The 20,704-nt window shown below is 39.0% G+C and overlaps 2 protein-coding genes across 11 annotated transcripts in view; one reads left to right on the plus strand and one right to left on the minus strand.

Moving 5' to 3' along the window:
- SERPINI1 (serpin family I member 1) overlaps window positions 1–10,558 on the minus strand; it is a 99,705-nt gene extending 89,147 nt beyond the window's left edge. For 2 of the 5 annotated variants that reach the window (XM_055127127.1, XM_055127129.1), the window contains exon 1: window positions 9,986–10,403. The gene's annotated coding sequence lies outside the window, so the exon portion shown is untranslated. The other 3 variants (XM_055127128.1, XM_055127130.1, XM_055127131.1) reach the window with 3 other exon arrangements.
- A 204-nt stretch (window positions 10,559–10,762) lies between these two features.
- The window catches only part of PDCD10 (programmed cell death 10), a 55,737-nt gene continuing 45,795 nt past the window's right edge, over window positions 10,763–20,704 (plus strand). Inside the window, exon 1 of one of the 6 annotated variants that reach the window (XM_055129175.1) lies at window positions 10,763–10,902. The gene's annotated coding sequence lies outside the window, so the exon portion shown is untranslated. Of the gene's footprint in view, window positions 10,938–20,704 lie in introns of all 6 variants that reach the window. The other 5 variants (XM_055129174.1, XM_055129177.1, XM_055129178.1 and 2 more) reach the window with 5 other exon arrangements.

Raw genomic sequence — 20,704 nt, forward strand, 5'->3', positions numbered from 1 at the left:
ACCAGTAGTAATTATTAAGGAGTAGATAAGTTTACTATAAATATACAGATTGATGAATGGGCTCCTAATCCTATTTCACTAATACATACATTTTTCTTTGCATTTACATTCAATTTTATGGATTAGTTTTGTCAATTTCTGCAAACATGCAAAAAAGATCATTTAAAAATTCATTTATTTAGTTTTGGGCTACACCTGGCAATGCTTAGAGCTACTCCATCATGGTGTCCAAGACCATGGGATACTTTCCCACGCAATCATACAGATTGGTTGATATATCAATATCATCATTCCTATATAATAAGTTTGTTCAATGCTTAAAAATTTCTTCCAATATTTCCCAGTTTAAAATAAGTAATAAAATATAGAATTCAATAACACATGACCATGTATTGTATGCCAATTATTATATAAAGTGAAATCTCATTCAATCAACACCAACAATCTGACTCAAGTCACTGTCACTGTCATCCCGTTGCTCATCAATTTGTTCGAGCAGGCACCGGTAACATCTCTCATTGAGAGACTTATTGTTACTGTTTTTGGCATATCCAATACGCATGGGTAACTTGCCAGGCTCTCTGAGAGGGGCGGAGGAGTCGAACTCCGGTCGGCGTGAAAGGCTAACGCCCAACCTCTGTGCTATCGCTCCAGCCCCTGACTCAAGTAACATCATAAAATCAAATTTGATCCCAGTTTCTCTGAATGCAGAGTCACACAATTAACCATGAGTTAAATACTCTTAAAAGGATCAGTAAGACTCACTTTAGACTTATGGGCCATAAGGTCTTTGCTACATTCACCCCATTCTGCTATTATAGGAAGAAGTATCAATAATATCTAAATGAATAGGCACATCTATACTCCAGTAACATTTAACATACCAAAACACATAGTCTGACTGCAAATAGTTTATTGTCCCTGATCTGAACAAATATAGGTTTCCCTACCTCTGCCTCATAATTTTCCCTGGTTACCATATAAATCAATCTCTTATTTCTGGACCACTACCATAGTAATCATAATGCCATAATACTAAATAATATATTTTATGTAATCGTGTCTCACAGTGTCTTTTTTAAAATACTGACAAAATATGTCAAGGAACGATTTCATATGATTTGTTGCGTTTCTCTATAGTACCCAATTTAATGCTATGAATTGTAGAAGTAGTTTTAAAAAAAATTACCATGATTGTATCCAGAGGGTTTTGTTCCAACAAAACCATTCACCCAAGGTTAAATAATAGGAATATAAAAATTGGATAATAACGGTATTGGTATAGACAAATGAGTGTAATCAACAATCTGTGGTAAATAACTTTTTATTTTATTGTGGGGAATTAAACCTGAGGTTTCATACATACATGGCAAGTACTCTATCCTGAGTGACATCCCTGCACCCTTAAATATCTTGGATCATGAGATTTTTCCATTTTCAGTTTCTAGTGTCTCCTCAGATTTTACTACCACAATGGAATCACAATTTATCACAGCTGTAAATCAAAAATTCATCATTACAAGACTGAAAAAATATTTAGATGTCTCATAGATATCAATTATATTTTTCACTATTTAGGAATGAGTAATAACACTATTTCCCAAGATTATTTTTTTTTCTTTTTGGGTCACACCCAGCAATGCACAGAGGTTACTCCTGGCTCATGCACTCAGGAATTACTCCTGGCGGTGCTCGAGGAATCATATGGGATCCTGGGAATTGAACCCGGGTCAGCCTCGTGCAAGGCAACGCTCTACCCGCTGTGCTATCGCTCCAGCCCCCAAGATTAAAATTTTTTAGTGAGTTCCCTTCTATGAAATTGATGGTCTATTTTTCTTTTTCAGGTAATGAAGAAATACTTTTAAAAACAATCCTAATATGTAAACATTCATTTTATTATTTTCGTATTTAATTGTGGTTTATCCAGAGCTTCTTTGATGTTTTATGACTGAAAGTTTACAGAGTTTACATTCTTTTAAGTGCTGGTAACTATAAAAAAATGTATTAAATATGTTACATACATGATATTCAGGAACAGTAACTGAAACAGGATAGGCAGCCCTTTAAAGCAGAGAAACAATCCTTGAGCAATGTCATTAAGCAGAAAATTGAAATTTGGTAATTACAGAAGTGAAGCTTGGTTTAAAGTTAGTTTGCTAAAAATTTAGGAAAAACAAATAAAGGTATTGAGACAGAACAAATGATTAAATTAACAAATAAATAATAAGTAGGACAAATACTTAAAGGAATTTAAAATACAATTTAAATTTAAAATTAAAATACAAAATAAATTTAAAATACAAAAAGGAACTTAAAATGCAATGATTTTAATTATTTGACTATGGCTAAAACTATTGCCTGGTTACCCCCAAATCATTCTCAAACCCGTTTCCATACTTTATTTAGTACAGGCCAAAATTGCTTTGTTTCAGTATCTCTTAATGTTCATTGTTGACTTACTGACCAAATTAACATTGCTAGAGGGATAAAACTTTGGGAAAGCTTTCTTTCAGTATAGAAAATACTTTGGATACTTTCAGAATGCAAGGACTTTCCTGCACACATCTTGTTCTGGATATATAGATCCCTATTATTTTATGCCATCAAGTACAACATTTTCAGCTGACATTAGAAATAATTATAAATAATTTATGTACTTTAAAATGTTTTTACACAGCAAATTACATTTAGGTCACAATGAAAGTAAAAATTTGCTTCAGAGATAACCTTAAATAATATGTCTTGCTCTTTCAAAATGTTTATTTACATATTATTAGCTATTCTGCTATTATACTCAACCAGGTATTATAAGGTGTTCATAACTTTTAACTATAGAAATTTAAAATATATTAGAAAAAAAATATTTTGCAGTCTCTTGCCCCCATGCCTGGCTGTCTTCATAGGGGCCCCTTGGAGGGGGTGGGTTGAGTTTCCCTTCCCGCCCCAAACAGAGCCCCAGCAGCCAAAGACTTCCAGAACCCAGCCACAGCCATCTCAAGGCCCCTCTCCACACATTCAGACAAGCCTCAAGCATTAAGGAACCGATAGAGGAACCCAGGTATGTAGGATTAGGGGCTGAGATCTCCAAGCTTGCTCGGATCGGGAGTGGACCTCTTCTGCCCAGATCCGCCATTTTCAAGTAGCTAGGTGGTCACAGCCAGAAACTGCCCCATGTGCTGTGTAATCCAATAAATGGCCAACATCCAGAGACTGTAAAACCAAACTCATCTTTTAGCCTAGTTCTCCCTTTGGGAGAACCTGGCAAGCTAGCAAGAATTTCCTGTGTCCATGGGAGCCTGGCAAGCTCCCCGTGGCATATTCATATGCCAAAACCAGTAACAATGATGGGTCTCATTCCCCTGATCTTGAAAGAGCCTCCAATGCGATATCTTTGGAAAGGATGAGTAAAGAGAGGCTTCTTAAATCTCAGGGCTAGGACAAATGGAGACATTACTGAGACTGCTCGAGAAAACTGATGATCATCGGGATGATGATGATGATTAGAAATTCTGAATTAAAGGAAATTATTTTCTTACAGGTTTAATTAATGTAACTTATACATAAGACCTCAAAATTTTTAAAAAGTTGAGTTTGCAGAAAAAAACAGATATCAGATATTAGTAGCTGTGAGAGTTCTGGCATTTTGCAGCATTATATGTCAAGTGATTTATAAAATACACTCTATTTTGGCAATAAAGAAATTATCTATAAGCAATTTAGGATATTTTGCAGAGGTTTCCTAACTAGAAAGCTAAATGTACTCCGGAAAATTGTTTGTCTCAATGATTTAAAAATGCTTTGTGATGTATACAACAAATGCTTCAATAACTGACTTAATTCAAGTGAATACAATTATATACTATAATTTAGTATTGAGAGTAATTACAAAAATTTGGAAAACCAATAAAATTAACTCTTTAAATTATACTGGATAAAAAACTCAAATTAAACATTTTATTTCTTTTTATAAATTATGCTATTAAGAAAATGACAGAAGCAATCCAGTGTGGGGAAAATATAGAAAGTATTCCAATGAGCTTTTTTGGGTCTATTTATGACCCAAGGTCCTAAATGGGGGCAGACTTGAGATGACAGGTACTCAATGCATTGCTAAATGTTGCTGAAGAAATCATCATTATGATATTTCAGTTATGGTTACTGGAAACTCTGGTTTGTAATACACGTGAAAAGTGGGGTTATTAAGTCACAGTAAATTCCATCTTGTCTTTACACACTAAACTTTTAGTAGGGAGGAGTTAGGAAGGCTTCCTTTCCAAATGAACAGAAGGAGGTCTCTAAACAAGAGGAGCAGGAGGCAGCATATCAGCACTGAGGCAGTTATGCTGGACATAATGTCAGGAGTGAGCATGGCTCATCCCCAAGCTCAAAACTTATCCCTTCTCAGTATTTTCTCAGAAGTGACAGCAATTGATATAATCTAGATTATATCGCTTGATTAAGAAGTCTGAATGCAACCTTTCACTGAACACAAAAGTCAAGATTGTTATATTTAAGATAAGGCCTCATGTTATAGTTATGTTTTCCATAAATTTCTTTTGCACGTGTGTGTCAAAAGAAAAATGTCCGAGAAAGGGTGCTGAAGCATAGGTGGGAGCGTGACTTGAAAGTACATCTTTCAGTCAACAAAGTTTTAGAGGAAAGGAAAGACCACACATATTCCGATATCCAATTAATAAATTTACATAAAAATACACTCAAATGCAAGCTGTACTTAATAGCAATATTTTCTCTCTTCAGAAAGTCAGCAACTAGTTGATCTAATATAAGCAAATGTTGTGGGCAGAAGACTGAACTGGTGCTAGCTGGCACAGATGTCTAAGAAATGTATTTTTTTTCAGTTATACTTGTTATTAAATATAAAACCATGCTTTATTAAAGGTTATAAAAAAATAGACAAATTGTTGCCATAGACAGACTACAGATAAAGCTCTCAAAGTGAATGCAGACTTAACTCAGAACGTAGCATTTATCAGTGAGGAAAAGAATTAAGAACTCAGCTAAGTGTCGCAGAATGCTAAGAACAGCAACGCCAAAGGGCCAAGAAAAGGGGAGTTCAATCTACACCAATCAAAACCTATGTAGAATAGCAAGCGTATGGGGAAAAGCAAATGATAGCATCTAAATGTTAATAAAATGATTGCCGAGCACCTACTATAATTAGAATTTTCTAGATCTTACAAATAAATAAAAGTCACATTTTAATTCTTAAGTTTTCTCTCATGTCTCCTAAGCAATGCCCAGGAGGCCCTCCCAGCAATTCTTGGCCAGCACAACCTGGTCCTGCTCAATGTGATGGCACCTGGAAGCAGTGCTTTGAATTATCCAGACCAACCCAGAAGCACTGGGGGAGGAAGAGAGGGGGCGGGAGAACACGGAGGAATGAATCTAGGGACTATCACCTCTATAACCTCTCTCCACTCCCTCACATTTGAATTTTTCAGGGTTTGCTTAGACTACACGGCTTGTGTTCAGGAGTGAGCCCAGGTCATGCTCTGGGAACCAAATGTGGTGGTGGTGAGGATTCAACTAGAGATCTAAGAAGGTGAGCTGTGACTAAGGCAAGCGACTTTCCTCCTGTACTGGCACTCTGTTCCTATAAATTCTCAGTTTTAATACTAATCATATTAATTTGTGTCCAGAAGGAAACCATATGTGCCCAGTTTCACATGTGCTTAAACACAACCAACTTTATTTCTTCTTGTGAAGATATAATTTAAAGTACAGGAGAGAAAATTCACGCTTTACAGAATGAATTATGCCTACAGATAAGCTTTTATTTAAGGTAAAACAGTGGTGACCCAAAGCATTCTCTAGTGGTAAAACACAACTCTGGGCATCAGTGCTGTATCTTTTTTCTCTCACGCGTATCTCTTATCTCTGGGATGAATTTAGAAATAATGGTATGCATTTATAGACAAACGTTTGCAGCCCACATAATGTAAGTCTAATTAAGATCACTTGCTGCTTTTGTGAAAGCTAATCATCAGACAGTCTAAGAAAGGTTAACATATCGTAATTGTTCTGTTTGACTATTGTACTTCACAGTGCACTGTCTCAATGCACACATTAAAGTATTTGCCAATAGTTGTAATTCAGCAAATACTTATACAGCACCTTATTTGTGCTGAGTATGATAAAAGATGATGAGAATGAGCAGGACAGGAAGGAAAGTACAGAAGTAGCTACAGGTACATAAGTATACTTACCTTGAATGCAGCCAATCCTGATTCAATCCCAGCACCACACACAGTCCCCTGAACAATGCCAGGAGTGCCTTCTGAGCACAGAGCCAAGAGTAAGGCCTGGGCACATTAAGGGGTGACCCCAAAACCAGAAAATAAAAATAAACCACGGGAATTAGCAGAATAAAAAAAAAATGTATGTGGTTCCCAGTAACAAATAATTTAGTGACTTAAATCATCTCAAAATTTAAGGGTTAGGGGGCTGGAGCAATAGCACAGCAGGTAGGGCAATTGCCTTGCACGCGGCCAACCCGGGTTCGATTCCCAGCATCCCATATGGTCCCCTGAGCACCACCAGGAGTAATTCTTGAGTGCAGAGCCAGGAATAATCCCTGTGCATCGCCAGGTGTGACCCCAAAAAGCAAAAAAATTAAAAAAAAATAAAAAAATTTAAGGACTAAATTACAAAACCATTAATAGGTAAGACAGAAACTCGGCCAGAGAAACAATAACGTAGGCAGGGGGCTTGCCTTGCATGCAACTGACCCGGGTTCAACCCCTGCCACTGCATAAGCTCCCTGAGCTCAGCCAGGAGTGTTCTTGGGGCATAATGCCGGGAGAGAGCCTTCAGCACTGTGGGGTTTGGCCCCAAAACCATAAAGTTAAAAATTAAAAAGACAGAAACAAACAAACCAAGCCTTATCTGTGTATACTACTTCATAAAAAATACATTTTATATTTTTCTTTTTAATATGATGTCCAAATTATACCAAGCTCACCTAGAAGTAAATGCATACATGCATGTTTCTTTCTGTTTCTTTCAATACCCATGATTACTCAAAATATAACATGAAATGTCAGTCTCACCCCAATTAAAATAATGATATGTACTATTTCCCACTTTAGATAGCAATGCTAGCGGGAAAGGGCCATTGAATCAGTTAAAAGTACCTAACAGAAAAGACCTAGTACCTTTACTCTCTCGATAAGGGTATGTTTCCCGAACAGTTTTTTTTTTCACATCTTTTCCCTCCTAATAATCCCACTCTCACCCAACCTCACATGGCACTAAAACCACTTGATTTCAAGCATTTAAGTCTTGCTCTTTTGTACTGCATGCACCAATGAGCTGTCCTGTTAGAGAAATCCACACTACTTATTTATTTTTTCTCAATTCAGAGTCAGAATTTAAAATAAGTCAAAAATACATTGTAATTTGACATTATGGAAGATTATTTTTAGATAAAGAACATTCTCAGAGTGGCTTCCTTTCAAGAAAGACAATCTGCAGTCTGGCTTTCTCATTGTTCCATGCACTTACTGACAGCAACACAACTCATAAAAATCAAGCACAGAAAAAAAATTATTTTGGCCTTGGTAATGTTTCACATAAAATGAAAACTGTCATACAAGAAAACTTCTTAAATGCCCATAACATGCAGTCAAGAAATCAACAGATTAGCTAAGGTTTAATGTAAACACCAATTTAAAAATGTAGCAAGAGTTCAAGGTAACGAATTCCTCAGTACCATACATTGCTAATAATTTTATGGCTCATAAAGACACGGTCTTCTCAACTAATACAGACACTCAATTTCTTTCACTGATGTGTTGAGCAGCAAAAGCATCTTAGAAACAGGGAAAATTCAGCGTTTTAATGTCAAAAAATTCATTCATAATTAAGATTATTAATAAGACACCTCAGAGTATATGACCTACATATATACAGTTGAAATTTAAAGTACATCCGAATTTCAACTATTGCAGTATTTCTTCTCTATCTCATTTACTTGATAATATGCTGATTCCCAATCATATTCTTTAAAAAGGTCTTTTAGTACATATTCTCAAAGAACTTAATTGCCACTATTATTATTATTATTATTATTACCTAAGGGAATTACTTCAGTGGCAGCAAAGTTTTAAATTCTAGTATTAGAGTCTGAGAGACCATCTAAGACTATGATTCAGAACAATCCACTTATATAAAAATAACAAAGACCTCTCCACCAATAAAAAAAATGTTTTTTTCTAGCTTCATTAAACATTAGTACTTATTTTCTCCCCTATATCATTTTCACAAGGTCATATCACCTATGTGAATTAATAGACTCACCAGGGATGGAGCAAAGGAAACAGGATCCTTACCACGGTTAAGTTTAATGGTTACTACTACTTTTCCCTCTTCTAAGCTCTGTGCAGTTTCTAATACTTACCTGCTTTGCTTGGGGACAATAAAAAGGCAGCTGTTTTTCTAAGATCTGAGATGTGTATATATAACATATATGCTATAAATTATACACACATATACACATACATTTATACACATACGCACATGTATACATACACAACACATACATATGTAATATATATATAAAACATGTTATATGTATTTGTCTGGTGTGTGAGTGTAGGAAAAAGTGCTGCACTGGAAGAGGAGATATAAACATTGATAAATCAGGCTTATCCCTAGGATTGAACTTCAAACTGAAAGAAAATTTCTTCCATCCATTTCTTTGTATACTATTTTTTGTGAGCATTACAGAAATAAAATTCAAAAATCAAAAGTAAATCAAGGCAGCTTGAAAACGTGAAAACAGAAGGTGGTTGCTCCATTTTATTGATTCTAGTTTAAAAATTAAAAAATCCAGATGAAAGTATTCAGATACACTGAATATATAACTGTCACAAGAAAGGTCTCGGAGCAAAATGTGCTGCAATATGCTACTATGATTAAAAGCCATGCAATCCGGGAAACCTCTGTAACAAAAAGGAAAATGAACTAAACAAACAGCTTTTCACATACTTCTGGGAAAAAAATACAATAATTTGTCATAGTCACACAGAGGCAGGTACGACTTTTTTCCTTACCTAGCATTAAAACATATTTTCATCCCTATTTAATTACATCCAAAGATATCACACATGGTCAACCCGTTAACATATAATACGATCCTATTACATGTGTTTTTAAGACTGATCCCACCATTACTGTTACGTGTTAACGGGTGGCTAGTTAGCAAGTAAGTCTCAAGATAGAGGAAAGATCTACAAACAGCTTTTTTTTGTACTTTTGTTTTTTCAAATGTGTATTACCGGACAGAAATGCGAGAATAAGGATGGGTGATGAAGCATACACCATCTGTTCGCACTGTAAGCTGAGTTCACGTCTTTGTCTGAGAATTCTACAGCCACTGGAAAGACAGCGTAGAATCCATCTATTAAAACATTTTTTCACATTATTGCTGGCAAAAGTTAAGTTTCCTGATAGGTCCAGTTTCCTTGGTTATTCTTGCCTGCATACGCGATTCCAGCCCTAGGAGCCTGCCGCACTACACCCCAGAAGCAGAAGCGGGTCGGCAGCGGGACGCTCTAATAAAGCAACGTAAAGGGTGAATACTGAACAGAAACGCAAAGTTATTTTCCCCGAGTTCTGAAGAAATTCTGTATCAATGGCCAATTTTTCATTCTATTCTCAGCTACGCACCTTCCCAGCTATCACCCACCGCGTCGTCCATCAGAAAGGGTCCCTCCAATTCCCAGCTCTCCCCCGAACAGTTTCAAACGCACAACTCAGCCAGCAGCAGCAACCACGCCCTTCACAGCGCCGGCCGGCCGCTGCCCGTCCCCCTGGGGGTCCGGAAGCGGCCGTCTCGCACCTAGACCGCTCTGCCGTCAGTTCCCCAGCCCGGGCGTGACCCTTCCCGGCCGTGCCTCGCTACAGTCCCTAGTGGAAGCGCTGCCCCGGGCGTGCAGGCGCCCGGCGACGCTCCCTCGCTTACCGCCCGCTCGGCGACCCGGCCCGACGCTGCAGCTGTGGCTCGGTGGACTGTGCCCCGCGCGGGTTCCCGCCGCTCTCCCGGGAAGCACAACCCGGGCGGAGCCTCCGCCCGCGCCGCGCCCAAGCCCCGCCTCCCCGTCCGCGGCGGGCGACACGGCAGCCGCGGCCCCGCCCCCCGCCGTCCCGGCGGCCGCGCGGGCGGGGCTGTGCCCGGGAGCTCCCGGCTCCTGCTCCTTCCGCAGCTGCTCCTCGTCGTCCCCGTCGCGAGGACCCCGCGTCCCTCGTTCCGCGACCGCACACACGCACTGCCGCGAGCAGAGGGAGCCCAGTCGGTCCCCTCCCGCCGTCTGGCCGCCAGCGCGCTCACAAGGAAGCTCCTTCCCCGAACACGCTTCATTCCCACACTCGCGCCATCTGTTAACACCGACCGTTCCCTCAGTGCTCCCCTGGCCGGAGCGGAATTCACACTCCGGAGCCCGACTTTCCACTTCAAGCCATCCCTTCTCTCGCCCCCGCAGCGCCCTGCCTTCCTTAGGCTCGCGCGCCCGGGGCTCGGGGCTCCGCCCGCGGGGCCGGGCCTGCACCCTGATTGGCGCAGGTGAGCTGGCTCCGCCCTTCCCCTTCTCTCCCGGCACCCTCTCTCCGCCGCCTACCTCCTCCCGTAGAGTCAGGAAACTCTACCCCTATTGGCTGGACGTGTCCCCACCCAGGGCGCTAGACTCTGCCGCACGGCCTGCTGGGAAATGTAGTCTCGACTTCCGCGAGCATCGCGGAAGCCGACGGTGACTAGTACTACGAGTCCCCATAGGCCTTTGCGCAACTACGGCCGGGCAGGATTCCGGACAACGCCTGGTTCCTCTCGGGTCCTTCCGGCGTCGCCGGAGTGAATTGATCCGGTAGTTGAAGAGGACTCCAAAGGTGGGAAGTGAAGTCAGGGCTCAGTTGCCGGGAAGGTACGGTGGTTCTCTCCCAGCCCCTGCGCCCCGCCCCGAGCACAGGCGGTCTGGGGCCCCGGCGCGGCCGAGGCTGCGCCCCTCGGGCTCGGTTCTGGCCGGAGTTCCGGACGGGCTCGGCGCGGGGCCCTCGGCGGCGGCGGCGGCGGCGGCGGCGCGGCCCCTGCGCGAGTGCGTGCGGCGGGCTGGGAGTGCCGCCCGGCCGGCCTCGCGCCCCGGGAAGCCCCGGGTGGGGGCCGGGGAAGGGCGAGGTCGCGGAGGGCGGATGTGCGGGGTGGGGTGCCCCGAGGTGTGGCCGGGGCGGGACCGGGCTGCCGTCCCCCGGCGGTCGGAGGGCGAGAGGGAAGCCGTGCGGGAGGAAGAGGTACGTCCCTGGGGGTGGGCCGGGGGCATCGGCCGGGCCCCTGGTTCGGGGGCCGGGGGCGGGGGAGCCTCCCGCGGGCTCCGGGTCAGTTTCCTGCCGCGGCCCCTCTGAGCGCGAAGGACGTCTGGTCGCCGCAGAAACGTCACCTCTGCTGTTGACCCTTCCCACTGTTTGCAAAGAACGCCCCCGTTGGGGATGCTGAGGAGGAAGCGAGAGGGGGTCAGCGACGTGCCCAAGGTCACACTCGAGGAACAGCACCACAGTCCGCTCAGTGCCCGCGTCCGCATCAGTGACTCGGGAGTTAGGTCATGTATTTTGAGTTGGGTGGCGGGAGTTGCCAACTAATGCCCTTCGTGAAAATCGTAAGGTTCAGTTTCAGTGTTGCATATTTCCCCTTTTTATTTGGGGAATATTAAATGATGCACTACTACACATTTTAAAAGGAGAAAAATGGGGTGTGAGAATGTTTGCAGTTTCCCATTCTTAGAATTAAAATATCCTTTATTGCCATATAGCGGATTTTGCTCATGTTGAAAACCTGAACAGTGAGATTGAAATTACTTCACAAAACTTTTTTACACATTTAAAAATAAAACTGGAGAGTTAAGTGTTCTCATTACTATAAAAGAAGATACTTTGATTTTGGGGGGTGATCTTTGGTTTGGTTTGGTTTTACTTTCATCTTCATTTCTACATGTTAGTAACTCAGGCTTTTGAATACTGTTTATTTCCTTTCCGTCCCATAGTCGTTAACTCCTTATTTTACCTGAAGAATGAAAAATTAAGTTCATTCATATTTCATGTTGAACATAAAGTAGTGTGTTCCTTCTAGTCTTATTCTTTCCCATAGTTAATTAACTAAAGCCTTGAATAAGGTCGTGGTTTTGGGTTAGGTGACAGTTGAAATATGCTGACTTTTTAGTTCACTCTGCAATTAATACCATCAGCTTGTTTGACTTTTTTGTTTTGTTTTGTGGCCACAGCATGAGGCATGAAGGGGTTGCTCAGGCTACGTGCTTGGGGAAGGATGCTGTGACAGAATCCAAAGTGGCACTCTTGCATGTAATATGTGCTTGCTCCAGCCTGTTGAGCCGTCTCTCCTGTCCATTTTGTGTTTAACTTTTGAATTAAAACCACTTTATCCGATCACAGGTATTACCTTTCTGTGATTAAAGGTTTGTGAAGATTAATATGTTTTCTAAGATTGAAGACCAGTACCAAAGAAATAAAATCAAGAATAATGTAGAACCCAGTTAATGCAGTGTACTAGGAAGGAAATCAACCCAACAATTGGAAAATTATGTGGGAATAACTGACTTATTGCTATATTAGAAGGGTGTGGTAGCTTAAGTTGATTATAAACAGCCTGAGTCAGTGGTAGTAAATATATTTTTTCTAGATGGCAGTGTAGGCATCTACCTTTTATTGGGATGTGACATGAATTCCAACTTTTTAGCATGAGGTTGTAGATTGGATTTTTAAACTAAAAGTTAGGAAAACTTGTAAAAACTGAAGTGAATCTGATTAGCCTGTCAGCATTTGTTATTTTGGTGCCTCAATTTTTGATTCTAGCACTAATTTCTCTTCATTTCTTTGGCTTATTGTAGTTTAGCTATTTCACCTTTGATGCAGTAGCCGTTTCTGTTGTGTTTATTATCTTTTAGTCACATGCCACATGCAGGACTGTGTATTACCTTTTTTTTTTCCTTTTGGATCGCACCTGGCGATGCACAGGGGCTACTCCTGGCTTTTCACTAAGAAAATTACTCCTGGTGGTGCTTCGGGGACCACATGGGATGCTGGGAATCGAACCCTGCTCGGCCGCGTGCAAGGCAGATGCCCTACCCGCTGTACTATTGCGCCAGCCCCCTGTGTATTACTTTCATATGCCTGTTTACAAAGAGAATGAAGAGGTGATCAGGATAATGAAATGAAGACTCATGTATAGAGTAACTGAAGGAGCGAAGCATAATTGACCTTTCCTGACTGCAACTCTTTAATATCGTGGAATACTAACTTCCTTAGGTTATCCTGCTTGAAAAAAAAAATAATACGTATTTAAGTACTATATTGTCCTTTTGTCTAATGTCAGCAACTAATTATTTTATCCTATCTGGTCCTCTTTCTTCCCCCCTAACCCTGCTCATTGACTGTGCCTTTTAGTTACTACATAACATAAACTTTCTGAGGAGTTGGTCTTTGATTTGGTGTTCAGTTTCCCAGCCTGGTATACTCCTTCCCTTTCCAAATCCAGCCAATACCCATGCTGTTTTCAAGTTTCAGTTTAGAAACTTCTACTAGGAACCTTTCCTGACCCTCTCTGACCCTTTCTTTTTCAAAACTAAGAAAGTGCTGTATCATCACCATACTCTGAACTGCTTTGTAGTTCTATCACAGTAGAAGCTTGATTCTTTTTGTTTTGGTGGGTATAGGAAGTGGGCTACACTCAAATATGCTCAGGAATCATTTAAAGCAGCACTCAAGGAGGTTCTTGTGGTGTTAGGGACTGAACTTAGTTTTGCCCTGTGCAAGGCAAGCACCCTACCCGCTGCCCTATCTTTTTCGACCTGAAACCTTAATTATTTCTCTACTTACTTGATACTCTTCTACATTATAAGCTTATATTATTTGTCAAGTGCTCCGTCTTACCACTTACATAGTACTTGATACAAAACCAATGTTCAACAAATAGCTGAATAAATGAATACATGATCAAATGAATTGGTGTGTTCACGTACAGAGTACCTAGTACTCAGCTAGGTACTAAACTGCAGAAAGTTGTAAAACATGCATGCTTCTCATTCTTAGCTAAAGGAGTTGTCAGATGTTTAATATAAATTGCAGAATGATGTTTATTCTTTTATGAAGGTCTCTAAAATCAGAAGTTTACCCTTCATATGTGACAAAGAATCATTTTCAGTCAGCATAATTTGTGTAACAGCATTTGGGAGATCTTATACCATCTTATTTTTTTGAAAGCGGCATTCACTATAACGAAGTACAGACATGGGGGGGCAAAAGCTCACTTTTAAGTAGATTCTGTTTTTCCCTGATGTTTTCTCATTTTATCTTCAAAACACGTATATCATGTGAAGTAGTATTTACACTTTTATAACTGAGGTCTCAAAGTTAAGAGAAGATTAATTAAATTGCTGATGTTTATAGGGAGTAAATGCTATGGAAGATTTTAATCTGGAGCTTTCCCCCAAATTAATTTATTTCCCCTTTTTCTTTTCTTTTTTACTTTTCTAATTATGTCTTCTGATTTTGGGGACACCTGATACGCTCAGAGCTTACTCCTGGCTCTGCATGGGGACCATGAGGTGCCAGTGATCGAACCCTGCTCAGTCACGTGCAAGGCATATGGCCTTTTTCTTTCAAATTTACTTTTAATACCTTTTGTTTTAGACACATTGACATTTTTTGTTTGTCTTTGGGCCAGACCAGTCTTTTCAAGGCTTACTCCTGGCTGTGCACTCAGGAATCATTCTTGGGAAACTCATGGAATCTCACAGAGTTCTGGGGATTGAACCCCAATTGGCCACATGCAAGGCAAGCACCCTTCTCATTTGGGGCTGTTGCTGTAGCCCCAAAGTGACTTTCAAAAATTGAGTTGTGTCTTTTTTTCCAAGACTTTTTTGAAATTTCTGTATATTTCACTGGCTGTCAGGTATTACAAGAGTTTTAAAAATGTACAGTAAATTTAATTTCAGGAGTAAACTACTAGAATTCGCTCCTGAAAACAAGTCTTTCAATTCTTCACCTTTTATAGTAATGACATGGAATAAATTTAATAGTTCTCAGTTGCTGTAGCATTATACGCCTTCATAAATTTACCAATTCCCTCTCCCACAGATATTTTCATTTTAATTATTTTAATTTAATTTATTTTAATTTATTTTAATTGCTGATACTTGACTTTAAAATTTGATAATGTCTTCAGTTTTTATTGTTAAGTTTGTCTTCAATAAGTCCTAAAATTTTTTAAAGTTAGTCCTGATGTTTGAATAAAAAATCTCGTTTATGAGTCAGAGATAGTACAGCAGTTAAGGTTCATGACATGTACATTTAAGAACCTTTAAGAACAGTTAAGCTTACAGTTAAGTTTACAATTCTTGAAACATACATAACTGACCCCACTTTGATCCCTGGCACCCTCTATGGTATCCAGGCACCACCAGGATCGATCAGGAGTTAGTCCTGACCAGCTAGATATAGCTCCCCTCATTTCATTTAAATAACATGACCAATGTAGGAGGATGAAACTGAAGTGCTTCCTATGTGCTGTTGGATTAAAGTCATTATAAGTAATGTTGCTAAAAATTTTAAACTACTTCTGATCATTTTTCTCTTTAACTGTAAAGATTTAGCAGTTTCGTGTGATTGTGTAACATTTGAAACGTAGAAAACTATAGACTTAATATTTAGAAAACTATAGACTTAATATTTTAGGAACACTACAACGTAGAACATGAAAGCACATTTATTGCAGCAGTTAGAAATAATTTATTAAAAGTAATAGTGTAGTTTGTCTTTATAAGGATAAAAAATCAGTATTGCATCTTGGATTTAATTTAATGTTATAATCTTATTTTTCACAGTCATCCTTTTTTGATATAAATAATCCATTTCTTTTCATGACCCCCAACCCCAAGTGATATGACTCTTCTCAATCTCGAGCTCACTTTTCTGTAATTACTTAGAACCAAGGGTTGCTGCTACCAGGTTAAAAACAAAAGGTATGACAACAAAAGGTGGAGTTTTATTACCAAGGATATGAATTATAGCAATGGAATCTACTATATGGTAGTCATTAGTCTTACTCACGTCAATCCTTTACCGGAAGTACGTATAGACTATATAGTGATGATACTTTCATTTATTCATTTATTAAATATTTACTGAGTATTAAGTCTTTGACTTAAATCTTTGTAATGAGCTAGAATGTATCAAACATTTATTGAACAGTGACTTGCATGCCAGGCATCAAGGTAATCATAATATATAATCTTATATAATCCTCGTAACAACTGTGAGGTATGAATACTATTAGCCCAAATTTTTGAAGTAACTAAAATAATGTGTTATTAACTAGTACTGCGTCAAGGGCACAACTAAGGCTGGCTGACATTAAAGGGTTTATTTTCAGTCATTGCAGTAAAAAGGTGGTTATTGATTGGCCTCCATTGAAGGACAGCTGTGTTTAGAGTTGCAGTTACAGAAAGTTGTATTTTAGGCGTTTAAGGTCACTATAGTAGGTGATAATAATTAAGTTCAAATTTACTCTGAAAGGAATTAAATGATATTCTTAAAGATTCAAAATACTAAAAACATTCAAGCGAAAACAAAAACCACTAAAGAAACCCCTTGAAAATCTATTACATTGTAGCTTAACAGCAATAAAGCCTTTTTTTCTCTAGTATTTTAATAGGATTGCTTTTCTTTCTAGTATCAGGTAAAGTATTTGAGTTATTTAGAAACCATGTCGTAAAAGAAGCATGTATATTGTAATAAGCAGTGTGGCTAGCTACTCATTTTGAAAGGCACTGTGGTTCAAAGAGTGGCAGGGAAATCTTATTTCTATCTCTTTCTGGGCTTATGTTCATCAACTAGAATTATGATCACCTACATGTGTCAATAGTTCCCCCCGCCCCCCATTCCTCCTTCAGATGCAATGTTAGGCATGTCTCTTGAACGTATATGGAGTAATTGTACGTATAAAATGGTGCAGTTATGTTCCCAGAATGTGTGCATTCTGGCAGTTTGATCTATGTCCTACAACTTTGTTCTTTTCCCTGCAAGACTACACCTTTACGGAGATGAACTGTATCTGACTTTTCATCACCACATTCCTAACAATTTTGCTGGCGTTGACTATGCAGAGTACTAGGAAATAGATAATATAGTAAACATTCTCTTTGGGGCATTTATAAATTAGTGGGAGGGAATGGGTAAGTATAGGCATGAAGCCTTTTTTAATATATTACTTTCACATGTGTCAGTTTGTTCAATAATTTTGGGTCACAGGTGGTAGGAAGGGATAAAAATAGTTCCTCTAACATATAATTTGATGCTCAGGACTGAAACTTGTCTTTCCTCATTCAGCTAACCACCATTAACAATGATACTATCTCCCTTGTCTTATATGCAACCTATTCCCGTTTTGCAGCCTTACCTGGGTTTGATGTCTAGGCACCACATATGGTTGCCCTTCACCCCTGCACCACCACCAAGAGTGATCTTTTAGTGTAGAGCCAGGAGTAACCCACATAATCAGGTGTGGAGAAACTCATACCCTCCCACCCCCCCTGCCACACGCAAAAATGAATAGTATGAATTAGAATTCTGATTGGAGCTAAAAAAAAGTCAGTACCCTAAGTTGTTATACCCTTGCTGATTTATGTATACGGTTTCTACAGACAGTTGGAAATGGTAAATGTATCAGACTTGCCTCTAAGCTACAAAATCTTCCTGTATTATGATTGTTGCAACGACCTATTGATTTAATTCCAGAGGATTTTGAATACTGTTGTAATCTTTTTCATAAATATAAATGCATTGTCAAAGCCTTTATAATAGAATTGGCATTTTTGTCATTATTGTCAAAAATCAAGAATTCTGAGGTCTAATCTTAATTTTGGTGTGCTTACTACTTTCAGTTGGAGACAGTATTTCCTTGTCTATGTACAAAATAAACAGATTGTATTGTTTCCCTACTAATGACATTTGTATTTGAAGTGATTGGACAGCTAAAGGTAAAGGGAAATGCTCTGATCAAGATAAAACCTTTTTCTTATTAGTACATGTTAGTAAAAAATGGGCCAGTGTCAGCTTATTATCTGGTGCTAATAATTTTATCAACATTTGGGGCTGTGTTTTGGAGAGACATTCTGTTGGGTAAAGAAAAAACATATTGCCTACCATGGAAGACTTTAGACTATTACAAGCCATTAAGTTAAATACTACGTTACCAGGATTATAAATGCTACAGAGTCAGTCTTGACTCCACTGGTAGTCCCCTTAAATTGTGCTTTCAAGCATAGAGAACATAGGAATAGTATGATGGCTAAAGTTCAAGGAATATCTAAAGGATTTTAAAGAAAATGTCCAGCATTATATTGACAAAAGTCAAGAGATCTTAATTACTATATAAAAAGGAAAATAGATGTACCTTGAACACCAACCAACTATTGTGTTAGATTTTATCTAACTTTTTAATCTAATGGGCAAAAGGTGAACATATTTCAAGGGCACAGATTGTTTTCTGATCTTTCTCCAAGTGTTTTTCTTTAATCCGGACCATGATTTGACAAAAATGTAGACATTGGAATAGGAAAAAGTTGACGATTCTCACAACTATAGGTGTTTATTTTTTCCTCAGAACCAGTTGTTCAGAAATATCCTAAAAGTTATTGGTTGCTATTTCTGTTGTTCCTATTTCCCATCAGCTAGTTCAGAGACAAGAAATTAGCTTATCTAAGGAACCCTTGGTTCTGTTGTGAACTTTTTAATTATCCTGTATGGTTTACCTTTCATGAATTATCTGAGGTCTTTGCAGCTTGATTTTTACTTTGCTATGCAGCACAGCCCTACTCTGTATCACAGCTTTTAAGTTAATCTATGTGCATTTAAAAAAGTTTTAAAATTTTATTATTTTAAAAAATCTTTGAGCCACACCTGGCAGTTCTCAGGAGCTATTCTTGGCTCTGCTGAGGATGGATCTCTGATGCCTCTCTGTGACCATATTTGGTGCCTGGGAATTTGAATTCAGATCAAGCCTCATGTAAGGCAAGTGTCTCAACCCCTGTGGTATCTCTCTGGCTTTGAAAATTGTAATACAGGCTTGTCACATAGTTTTCAAATGTGTTTGACAGCCAGTTTCTTTTAAGCACTCCCGGATTAAGTAATTTGCTTTAGATGATGATATATATAACTTTTTTTCTCATGATGGTCCATAGGTGGGGGTGGAGGATGGAAAGGCATGTAGCTCCAGGTATTTCCAATAGCTTCTGTCTTTGAACATTGTGGAGTTTGAGGATTGTGGCTTACACAGATGACGTAAAGAACGGAAAAGATTAGCTCTAGAAATAGTTATGTTTGGCATACTAATATGTCTGTTTCTATAGTCTGTAGTAGCTAAAGTACTTATTGCCATCCTGTTTTATCTCTTTGGGTCATTTTCCGTGGACTTCCTTTATCAGTTGTGAAATTTGAAGATTGCTCTAGCTGTTGGCTGTTTTGCCATTTTAGGTTCTTAAATTTTTCAGATGCATAATTGTGTAACAAGAGTTTAAGTAAATTTACTGATGAGATGTGGAGCCACTAGGCTTATGGAAGTATCTAAATTGTGGAGAGAGATGCTCTTATGTGACAGGTAAGCTGTGGTTACTTAGTACATTTACTGGCATCTTGCAAGGTGCCTTACCTGCTGGACTGTCTCTCAGACCCTGATAGATGGAGTTCTGATATTAGTTTGTGGTATGCAGTACCTGGAAATTGTAATAGAGGAGATGTCTTTATAAATTTAATTGAGTTGGTTAAACTTTTTCAATAAAGCAACAACTCATTGTGAAAATTATACTTTTCTTCTGATAGTTATTTTAAAAAAGAAAAAATGCAGTGCTTAGTAAGTTAAAGTAATTTAATATAAGGTCTTATGATTTTATTTCAAAGTGCATCTTCTATTGTGACTACAGTGCTGTTTTTGTACTCCGTAAAGAAGATAAAAGTGAAGTGACTAGGGAAAAGATGACAGTGGCAGTGCTAGAGTTTGATACCTTTTTTTTATACCTTAATTCTTCTCTCCTATCTCCACATAAATTATCTATTTGATATTATGAATGCCATGTTTCTGATGGAGAAACAAGGGCAATAAATAAGTGAAGCTTCTCAAAATCAGGATCATAAACCTGTCTCAAGTGTGTAGGTGTAGTCAACATAGTATAGTATTAGATATGTTCATGAAACAGGTCTTACTCATTTTTTCTGATTTTGGCTACTGTTTCCATACAAGTGGTTTCTACTCTGTTCTTTAAGAATCATCTAAACTATCTGCTAATAACACAATTTCCTGTACCCCTTTTTCTTTTTCTTTTTTTTTTTTTTTAGATTCTGACAGAAAAGTCTGGGGCATACATGGCTTTGATAGGCTCTGGAATGATTGTGATGGCTTAGTATCAACATTGGGGACTTCCAAGTACTTCTGTGTACTGTCCCATGGAGAAGTTTTGATTTTAAACTAAAAGCTGGGTAACTTTGCATTTGGTTTATGTGTTAAAGTGAGGGAAAGAATAAGAAGTTTCATATTTTTGAGTATGTTTGGAACAATGCAGTTTGTGACAGTTGTGTCTTGAGATTAAAGACATCAAGACAACCCTAATAAAAGCAAGGTTTTTCATTTATA

Source organism: Sorex araneus, chromosome 2 (assembly GCF_027595985.1).
Source record: "Sorex araneus isolate mSorAra2 chromosome 2, mSorAra2.pri, whole genome shotgun sequence".
Classification (NCBI taxonomy): domain Eukaryota; kingdom Metazoa; phylum Chordata; class Mammalia; order Eulipotyphla; family Soricidae; genus Sorex; species Sorex araneus.